This window comes from Schistocerca gregaria, chromosome 5, assembly GCF_023897955.1.
Source record: "Schistocerca gregaria isolate iqSchGreg1 chromosome 5, iqSchGreg1.2, whole genome shotgun sequence".
NCBI classification, from domain to species: Eukaryota; Metazoa; Arthropoda; class Insecta; order Orthoptera; family Acrididae; genus Schistocerca; species Schistocerca gregaria.
Window position 1 is genome coordinate 317,217,951 of NC_064924.1, and position 11,580 is coordinate 317,229,530.

The following is an 11,580-nucleotide window of genomic DNA, read 5'->3' on the forward strand; positions in this document are numbered from 1 at the left end:
CAGTCCTGAGACTGGTTTGATGCAGCTCTCCATGCTAGTACTACATAATACACTACTGTTTTAAAATTATAATCTGTTGCAAACTATGCTGTATTTCGTCATTCATCGATAGTTACTTTTGGCATTATTATGGAACACAGTTATCGCACTTCATATTTTAATAAAAATCAGTCCAGATTGCAGTAAATCTTTATTTCTTAGTTCTGGTTAGCAGTTTCTGTCTCTAAGACCATTCTCAGGCTTAGGTTCCAGATTATGTGAACAGTCACGCCAAGGAATTGCTGTGTAGTACCGACTGGTACCTGTCATCAAATGCAGTTGGCGACAAGTACAGTCAGGGTACTACACAGTAGATCCCTGACCTGATTGCTTACATCATCTGGAGCCTAGGCCTGAGGATTATCATAAAGACAGAAACCGCTAACCAGAATTAGAAATAACGATTTTTTGCGACTTAGACTGGTTTTTATTAAAGACATTGGCCAGATGTGCCTAGGACTCGTACTTCTATGAGTACAACACTACCTTAATAGTGTATGTAGACAGTTTATTCATTCTCAGAGTTCAGAATCTTGACAATTTTTGCCTTTTATCGGCAGTGATACTGGCCCAGGAACTCCAAGACTTTCAGAGTGTTTTAATTTTAAGTTTGAAGGTGGATAACGAGTGACAAAAGGAAAATTTTTCCTTGTTACATAATTAAAAATTAACAGTTTTTGGATTTTTTCCCTTAATCTCCTTTGTGACACCTTGCTTCTTGCCATCTACATCAACTGAAAGTACCCTACTATACATGTTGGTGAGCGAGTACGTGATTATCAAAATATGTGACATAAACAGCTGTATCTTTTGGTTTCTTTGACTTACAAGCTTACGTTTTTACACCTCCTGGGAACCATAGACCTTGGTATGTGGTACAGGTTTCACCTTGATATGTCTATCCTTTTCGGAGAGAAAATGGCTTTAACGGACTGACCGACAGACATTCGGAGAACAAATCTCAGAGAAATATTTTTTCATGTGATAGAATTGCGAATTCACAGTTTTAGGATTTTTGCTTGTGCTTGTACTATAAAACCTTGCTAATTGCCAAATTTCATGATTCTAGGTCAACTGAATGTAGCCTGTTAGTTTAAATGAGTGAGTTTTCGAGTATCAAACTACATGACGTAAATGTCTGTATCTTTTGATTGTATTGACTTAGAAACTTCAGTTTTTTACACCTCCAAGGGACCATAGACCTTGCTATGTGACATAAATTTCAACTTCATGCGTCTATCTGTTTCTCAGAAAAGGAGCTTTTAACTGTTGGACAGACAGATGGACAACAAAGTGGTCCCTTAAGGGTTCCGTTTTTGTAGACTGAGGTGCGGAAGACTAAAAATCATCGATAAAATGCGCTCCCTCTCTCTCATATCTCAGACCGAGGGTACGATCATAACCTGCTTATTCCCTTGTTTCTTTCGGACTTTTCCATCATAAACTCGTAAAATAGTTCTCCTCACTGTCAGTCATAAACTTTAGTTCGTGCTCCTTCAAATTCGTATCAAACGCTACGTTCAGCTAACATGCTAATAACACTGTAAGATTTAATCTTTTCAGGCTTCCGGACCTCAATCGGTAGAAGCATAACCCTTATTGGATCACTTTGTTGTTCGTCTGCCTGCCTGTCTGTCCGACTGTTAAAAGCCGTTTTTCTCAGGAACGGGTAGACGCGACTTGCTGAAACCTATGTCAGAGAGTAAGGCTACTGTCCCTTGGCGATGTAAAAAGTGGAAGGTTCTAAGGGAATGCAATCAAAAGATACGCACACTTATTTCACCTATTGTGCTACTCGAAAACTCTCTCATTAAACTTGCTGACAGATTAAAACTGTGTGCCAGACCGAGGCTCGAACTCGGGACCTTTGCCTTTCCTGGGTAGAGTCGGGAAATCTGGCAAGAAGGAAAGATTCACAGTACAACCAAAGGAAAAAAATCCGACAATTATTAATTTGTCAATATATCACATGAAAAAGATCTTTTGGCCATTTACTATCAGACCATATGTCTGTCCGTTCGTTTGTTAAGATCTTTTTTCCTCAGGAACGGGGAGACATATCAAACTGAAATTTATGTCACATACTAGGATCTATGGTCCCTTGGAAATATAACAGACGTTCTCTTACAGGCTAGTGCAGTCATATCACTCATCAGAACCTACAGGGTACTTCCTGTTGACCTAGAATCACGAAATTTGACAACAAACAAGCTTTTACAGAATAACCAAAGAGAAAAAATCCGGGAATTGTTAATTTTTAATTACATCACACGAAAATTTTTTTTTGTTATTTGCTCTTTGTCTGACACTGCGACCGTCTTTTAAGCCCTTTCTTTCTCAGGGACGGGTAGACGAACCAAGCGGGTGGTGAAAAAAAGGGAAGCTTCTAAGTGAAAGCAATGAAAAAGTATGGCCGTTTAGGTCACATACTTTGATAATCCAAAAATCGCTCTTTGAAAGCTATACAATACTTCCTATCGGCTTATACCCTGAAATTTTGTAAGAATCGAGGTTTCAGGGCACAAGTAAAGGAAAAATCCAAAAATCTGTTAATTTGTAATTATGTCACACAAAAAATACTTATTTTGTCTTTGTTAGTCGACGTCAAACTTGAAATTAAAACTTTTTCGAAAGTCTTGGAATCCAGGGGACCGATGTTTTGCCAGTATCAATGTCGTTGCGATTCTCGATTCCCAGAATGGATGAACTGTCTACAAGCTTTATTTTATTTGTACCTCAGAGAGCAAGTCCTTCCCGCACCTGGACAATTTTTTCCCTCTTGCTATGCTCTTATGAGGATACGTAGAAGTACTGTTTATGTAAAGGAAAACATAAATAAAACATTAGGTTTAATTTATTCAACAGCACTATTTTTCCTTGCGGAAATCGTTAACAGTGTCGTCCGAGAACATTTCTTGCCAAAAGGGGAACAAAGGAGAGGTGAGTGTTAGCACAGCGAGAGCTAAATGCGGCGTGCGTAGCGGCAACACTTCTCCGGAGTCCGTGACACGCCCGTGCGTGCTACGTGCGGTGGCTGGGGAAACGCAGCAAAACGCAACCGACTTCCCATGGCACTTGTGTAAATGCTTGCCGCGCTGCTGCGCCGCTACGTGGTTGGTTTACCTGACTCGGTAGAAGCCAGCGCTGCAGCGCAATAACACAGCGACGGAATTTGCTCGGAAGCAGATCTCTGGAAAGATGTGCGATTGCTCAACAGGTAGCCTTTAGCGATCCGTCCCCAGAACTTTACTCTAATAGTGTACAAGGTATGTCTGAGACGTTTCACGACGTTTGGTATGGCTCTCACGAGATCACGTGTATCATTAGTACATTTTTACGCCAGTACTGCACATCGACAGAGGCAGTAGAACGTAACGGCAGACATCGCTGGTGTTCCTTGTTAGAAACGTGTAGTCGGATCTGGTGGTGTTCAGGTCTCGCTCCGGCACACAGCCGGCACGGTAACTCAGCTTGTGTATCATTCACTGTAGTACGAATTTCAAGCATAACACGTGACATCCGGACAGAACTATTGACGAAAAAGACGAAAAGACGGATCGAAAGAAAGAAGATCAAAGAAAAGATGAGGCGCTTACCCGGAAAACAAGATGTCGTTGAATAGAACCTCGCTCGGACCATGGAAATTTTTCGGTCTGTCCTTAATCTAGGCTTGACATTTCAATGAAGTAAAGAGTACATGTGGTTCGTATTCCACGTTAAGCTGCTGAAACGGCAGTGTAACTGGGGTACATTACCTGGCATTTGAGCCACCGGATAATTGTGAGTGGATAACGGTATCTTAAGTGTCTTTTAGTCTGCGTGAACGCAGTTCAAATTATAGGAGCAGATGCCATCCTCTAAAAAGAGAACTGGCCCGCCCGGTCAGTTCTAGAAGAACATAGACCTTAGTGGGACGTTGAGCGAGTTGGTTCAAAAATGGTTCAAATGAGCACTATGGGACTTACCTTCTGAGGTCATCAGTCCCCTAGAACTTAGAAATACTTAATCCTAACTAACCTAAGGACATCACACACACCCATGCCCGAGGCAGGATTCGAACCTTCGACCATAGTAGTCGCGCGGTTCCAGACAGTAGCGCCTAGAACCGCTCAACCACCCCGGCCGGCTGAGCGAGTTGGCTCATTGCTGAGACTGGAACAAGCGGGGCTGAAATCCTTTCCACCAATCCTGATTTACGGTTTTCCTAAATTGTTTCAGGCAAATGCTGGAATGGTTCATTTAAAACAAACACGGCTATTTTTTTCCTTATAGTTGGCAACTGTGTCTGTACTCCATATCTAACGATCTTGCCATCGAGTAAAACCTCACATTCTTCCTTCCCTTTTAAAGCAAATTACGAATTACGGTGCAACTTGGCATTATTTGTATACTTTAGGTGACAAGAGAAAGTGATCATCCAGAAATAAAAGCCTCAGTCTTAGGGTTTCAAGTTTGATAACCACCCCATTGTCAAGTAAGCAACACTACGTGTTCCATTTGATGTATAGGTTTTAGTACGAGAATTTCACTGCTTTGCTTTCGTAGCGACACTGAAAGCCAGCGGAAACGGACGAAAGGATCTTTGTCTCTCCGTAGTTTATGCCGTGTCAAGAAAGTGTTCAGCCACAGCAGACTTTCCTTGCTGACCTAGTCTGGTGTGACGTCAGTGTTTAGCGCATCTACGATTAACAGTGCGACACGTGTGGAAAAATCTGCTGTGGCTGAACTTTGTCTTGACACGCGACGTGGCATGAACTACGGGGCACAAAGATCCTTTCGTCAGCTTCCACCTACTGGAACTCCATCGTTAAGGAAGCAGTCGAAATGCTGATAAGTAAGGAGCCGATGAAGAGAGACACGCGATTTCGAGATTTCACTCAGCAAGGCATGGGGATCAGCACTGGCTGTACTAAGACATCGTCGGCCGCATTCGAACGAATATGAGCCAACACAGGCGGAGAATCTGAGTCCGCACACTTAAACTGGGCGGCAAGACACTGCCGATGCGCGCCTTTTCCCAAGTCGCGCATGAGGAGGTCGTGGCACGGTTCTCCAGTAGGGGCATTGGGTGTCGCCGTGCACTGTGATTCGTCTAAGATGAAGGTATTGCCGCCGGCCGGAATGCCTGAGCGGTTCTAGGGCTACAGTCTGGAACCGTGCGACCGTTACGGTCGCAGGTTCGAATCCTGCCTTGGGCATGGATGTGTGTGACGACCTTAGGTTAGTTAGGTTAAAGTATTTCTAAGTTCTAGGGGACTGATGACCTCAGAAGTTAAGTCCCATAGTGATCAGAGCCATTTGAAGGTATAGCCCCTTGGCGCCTGCACTTTTCTCACAAGGACTACGAGAAAGAGAGGCCACGGTGCCCACGTCACGAAGGTAGTCCTGCGCTCGCTCGAATCAGCACACAAACTACCTTTCTACACGTGTTAACTCGTAACTAGGCGTGTCCGTCCAAACGAAAACTGAATCTTCTACTGGAATCCGCTATTATGGAATCTTACTGTTATTAGTCCTATAATTATGAGACGTCTATGGGCCTACTTATAAATTGTTACGGCTGTACTGGCGTACAATAAAATAAAATCATGCTAAAATGATCACCAGTTACATGAGGCACCACTTCCAGCATGTAATGAGTACTCTTAATCAAAAGAGACTAAATGCTAATAAATAAGCCGTTATACACTAGTCACCATTAAAACTGCTACACCACGAAGATGACGTGCTACAGACTCGAAATTTAACCGACAGGAAGAAGATGCTGTGGTATGCAAATGGTTAGCTTTTCAGACCATTCACACGACGTTGGCGCCGGTGGTGACACCTACAACGTGCTGACATGAGGAACGTTTTCAACAGATTTCTCATACACAATCAGCAATTAACCGGCGTTGCCTGGTAAAACGTTGTTGCGATGCCTCGTGTAAGGAGGAGAAATGCGTACCCTCACGGTTCCGACTTTAATAAAGGTCGGATTGTAGCCTATCGCGATTGCGGTTTATCGTATCGCGACATTGCTGCTCGCGTTGGTCGAGCTCCAATGACTGTTAGCAGAATATGGAATCGGTGGGTTCAGGAGGGTGATACGGAACGTCTTGCTGGATCCCAACGGCCTCGTATCACTAGCAGTCGAGATGACAGGCATCTTATCCGCATGGCTGTACCTGATCGTGCAGCCACGTCTCGATCCCTGAGTCAACAGATGGGGATGTTTGCAAGAGAACAACCATCTGCACGAACAGTTCGACGACGTTTGCAGCAGCATGGACTATCAGCTCGGAGACCATGGGTACGTTTACCCTTGACGCTGCATCACAGACAGGAGCGTCTACGATGGTGTACTCAACGACGAACCTCGCTGCACTAATGGAAAAACGCCATTTTTTCGGATGAATCCAGATTCTGTTTACACCATCGTGATGGTCGCATCCGTGTTTGGCGACATCGCGATGACCGCACATTGGAAGCGTGTATTCGTCATCGTCATACTGGCGTATCACCCGGCGTGATGGTATGGGGTACCATTGGTTACACGTCTCGGTCACCTCTTGTTCGCATTGACGGCCCTTTGAACAGTGGACGTTATATTTCAGATGTGTTGCGACCCGTGACTCTACCCTTCATTCGATCTTTGCGAAAACCTACATTTCAGCAGGATAATGCACGACCGCATGTTGAAGGTCCTGTGCGGGCCTTTCTGCATACAGAAAATGTTCGACTGCTGCCCTGGCCAGCACATTCTCCAGATCTGTCACCAATTGCAAACGTCTGGTCAATGGTAGCCGAGCAACTGGCTTGTCACAATATGCCAGCCACTACTCTTGAGGAACTGTGGTATCGTGTTGAAGCTGCATGGGCAGCTGTACCTGTACACACCATCCAAGCTGTGTTTGACTCAATGCCCAGACGTATCAAGGCTGTTATTACGGCCAGAGTTGGTGGTTCTGGGTACTGATTTCTCAGGATCTATCGACCCAAATTGCGTGAAAATGTATTCACATGTCAGTTCTAGTATAATATATTTGTCCAATGAATGCCCTTTTATCATCTGCATTTCTTCTTGGTGCAGCAATTTTAATGGCCAGAAGTGTACCATTTATATCGAGTACTGATCTTAAATTAAATTTTGCTATGGTAATGTTGAGTAAGACTTCACAATAGCAGATTCCAGTAGAAGATGCAATTCTCGTTAGTACTTACACGCCCAGCTGCGAGTTAACAGGTTCAGAAACGCATTTTATTTGCTGAGCTGATCGAGCGAGCGAGTTCAGGACTACCTCCGTGATGTACGCGCCGCGGCCTGTCTTTCCCGTCGTCCTCGTTGTCTCACTTGTGACGTCACACTAGTCGGCTTATACGCCACACTTCGTTAAAACTCGGCTCCGTGCAAGGCCCTAGGTAAATCAGTATTTAATTGAAAAGGTACCACGTAAAGGTCCTAATTTCCTCCTGTGGTATCGAGAACTATCCCAGCATTTAAACACGCAGTCAAGAATTACTAAATTCGTCTAAAATAGTTACTCCCTCCCTGCCAGAGACGGCTGCTGGCACTCGTAAGACCTAAAGTGCACGTGCTCTGCCGTAAGCACCACAGCCTGCCCATTGAAAGATTGTGCAGCTTCCACATGATCCGACGCGACGCCTGTGAGCAAATGATGCAGTTATATTGCCTCGGGAAAGTCTCAAACAGCACAATAAAATTACTGCTACTAGTACAACAACAGCTGACACTTCCATTACTAAAAGATCTAAAACTAAACTCCCCCCGAACAGGCCATGAAGGCCCAACGTTACCGGCCGGCCGCCGTGTCATCCTCACCCACAGTTGTCACTGGATGCAGATGGAGGGGCATGTGGTCAGCACACCACTCTCTCGGCCATATGCCCGTTTCCGAGACCGGAGCCGCTACTTCTCAATAAAGTAGCTCCTCAGTATGTCTCACATGGGTTCAGTGCACCCCGCTTGCCAACAGCGCTCTGTAGACCGGGTGGTCACCCATCCAAGTGCTAGCCCGGCCCAATAGCGCTTAACTTCGGTGATCTGACGGGAACCGGTGTTACCGCTGCGGCAAGGCCGTTGCCATTTCCACTTCTACTGTATAATATATCTGGAATCGTAAAAGAGGATTTATATAGTAACTATTCACTTTTTGACATCAGTATCTTACACGCAGGAACAGAGATCAAAAACGAAAGGAGTTACTTGAATAAGGCAGAAAACCTCATTGAAACAATTCAGTGTTTACTGTTCTATACAAGTAAAAGTAATGGTACTATACGTATTTAAATCGGTAAAGCGACTGTCCAAAATGTCATCAGCTACAGACTAGTCAAAATAAAACTAGCCGTACAGCATTTTTCTCTTTCGTGGTAACGTAGTTATGAGACCAATCGCAAACTATTAGGAACAAGTCCTAACGCCACAAATATTGCTCAAGAGAAACACAGGCTCTGAGAAAGTCACAAAAGCTGTACGTATGTGATTTCAAAGTTGGTCGACTCAGATCATTTTCAGTTTCATCTCAACAAATGCATGGTTTTGCACATTTGTTAAAGCTTACAGACTAATTTACTTCATGTGATATCCACTACAGCCGTTCTTAGATGTTACGTATGGAACACGAGCCACTAGGCATAAAAAAATCTTCAACTGTACGTAGAACAGCAACTCTATGCTGTAATTAGCAATTTTTTACCAAATTTATTTTGGTTACTCTGCGATTTAAATACCTGAGGCTGTATTACAACATGTCACGGACTGTCGCACAAACCTCGACATCACAGAGGGGTGGTGCAACAAGATGTATGCATCTAAAACATAAACGCTAGTAAAATAGGATTGTTTGCTTGAAAAAAATTGTAGTGTTAGTTAAAATGTATCCCACGTTTCTATCTTCATTCTTGTAGAAGATCTAGTTCTGTGAAACCTGATGAATCTTTTTGAACGACTCTGTAATCACAGTGCTTTGTCAAAATGTGTAATTACATGACACTTCTGTTCAGACTGTTTGTTATAGTCATACAACAGATAGCAAAGAGGAAATTAATTTGCCTTAGAGCTGCCTTAGTGGAGCCAAGCTACCAGCTGAAAATGAATACTCTGTGAGAAATATGGCAGCTTAATGAGAAACCAGGATATATGAAATTAATTAACTATGTAATTGAATTAGAAAACGGACCAGGAGACTTGTGGTCTAGTTGACGCCCATGAACGTGGGTAGGAGTCGAGTAGTGTAGCGTCTCCAGCGGACTTTCTGTGCTCCTTCCTCCCCTTGTTGACGAAAGTCTCCTTTGTCCAAACGTAAAAGAATCCAAAAGGTTAGAATTTTTTCCTAAGTTTGCTACTGAAGCAGACGTATGATGTAGGAAACAAAAAATGGTTCAAATGACTCTGAGCACTATGGGACTTAACATCTGAGGCCATCAGTCCCCTAGAACTTAGAACTACTTAAACCTAACTAACCTAAGGACATCACACACATCCATGCCCGAGGCAGGATTCGAACCCACGACCCGGCCAGCTGTAGGAAACAACTAACTCTCTTCGTTACGTCGCTCTTCTATTAAAGTCGCCTACTATTTTTATTATATGTGACATATACAAACTGACGTTTTAAACTCTGTGAAAAATGTCTGAGTGGTGACGAGCCGTTTAAAAACAAAGATGTTGAAATAGACTATCAGGTCCTCTAAACTGATAAAAAATTACAGTTGATAGGACATCATCAGCCGTTTAACATCCATTACATGATAAAGCCCTCCTACAGACTTTTCCATGCTTTATCGTCTGCCGTGCTGTTCCCGCAGGTTTTGTAAGAAGATCTGTCCAACTTTCCTTAGGTTGTAGCCTCTATCATTAATCTCCTAGAACCCAACAAAGAACTTCATTGCTCCATTTTCTATCCGTTGGTCCGGCTACATTTCTACACATTCCAAAACATTATGACCACCTGTTTAATGTCAACTTGTGAAACACTATCGTTCTCGTGAACGTGAGACAGCTGCTGATGATATAAGTATCATCAAAGAAATTTATTTCAAACGACTAGTTTCCGGAAAACACTCTCTTCAGGTCCATTATAACTAACAGAGTACTGTCATTCCTTGGCCAGTGTATCGTGGAAGCCATAATAATTCCTTAGAGCTAAAGATGGCGTAAATGTTGCGCCTAAATTAGTCGTTTGAAACAAATTTCTTTGATGTTACGCCAGGGTGGTACGTTTTCTTTACTGCTTAATATCGTGTTTGTACACCTCTGGAATGCATGACAGCACAATTCTGCGAGTCTTGGATTTGAATAACCCTTGGTAAGTTTCTGGAAGTACGCAGCACCTGATGTCTACGCGTTGATCACGCTGTTCCGTTAGACTAGCGACCGCTGGTTTGTGGGCGCAAGCTCGCGTCCGATAGCGCCTCAGACGTGCTTCATCGGTTTCAGATATGGCGAATTTGGTTGTCAAGAATCAACGTGAGTGCACTATAATGCTTCTCAGACCACTGTTTCACGGTTTTGGCCCTGTGTGCCCGGACATGTCATCACAGTCGAGGAAGACATGTGGCAGGAGGGATGCGTGTGTTCCGCAATAAAGTTCACTTAGTCCGCAGCTGTTACTGTACCTTCGATTTCTGCCACAGGTCTCGTGAAAAACCAGGTGGAGGTCTCCCCCAGCAAACACTGCCCTACCCCACCTGTCTGCGTCCGGCTTGCGGTACGTGTTTCGAGCAGCCGTTCGCCTCGACCTACTGTCAGATCAGCCACAGATAGCTGCCTAGCTCGCTTTACGTAGTCATCACCCTCCACGTTCTCTGACCAGGTGTGGACTTCCACAACCTCGCCGCCTAATCGTGGTTTTACCGTCTTTGAACCACTTTCCTCAGATTTTGAGGACAACAGCACGCGAACAGCCGACCAACTTCGTCGGTTCCGAGATGGTTGTTTCCAGGCACTGGTGGTGCATGACCATCTGTGATTTATCAAAGTTGCTTATGTTAGTGGACTGCTCCATTTGCTGGGTGTAAACTAGCTGGCGTCCGTAGAAACGCTAAATGAGCTAGAACGAATCGGCAGCCAGGCCAATTGTTGGATTTCCTCGCTACAAACACGCAGAGAAATAAAAATCAAAAACCCTTTAAAACGGATCTTTTCAGGGCCAACTGATTAAAAGACTTGGCTCTTCAGTCCGACCGAGCGAGGTGGCGCAGCTGTTAGAACACTGGACTCGCATTCGGGAGGACGACGGTTCAATCCCGTCTCCAGCCATCGTGATTAAGGTTTTCCGTGATTTCCCTAAATCGTTTCAGGCAATTGCCGGGATGGTTCGTTTGAAAGCGCACGGCCGATTTCCTTCCCAATCCTTCCCCAGCCCGAGCATGCGCTCCGTCTCTAATGACCTCGTTGTCGACGGGACGTTAAACACTAACTACCACCACCACCTTCAGTCCGAGTAGGCCATATAAGCACAGAAGGCATTAGACGAGCTAAAAGCAAGTATCTATTTAAACAACTTGTAAATAACTATATTGACATATTTATAATCC

General features: G+C 44.1%; 1 pseudogene; it reads right to left on the reverse strand.

The window, feature by feature from the left end:
• Positions 1-8,006: 8,006 nt before the first annotated feature.
• Positions 8,007-8,124, reverse strand: LOC126274496 (5S ribosomal RNA; annotated as a pseudogene).
• Positions 8,125-11,580: the final 3,456 nt, after the last annotated feature.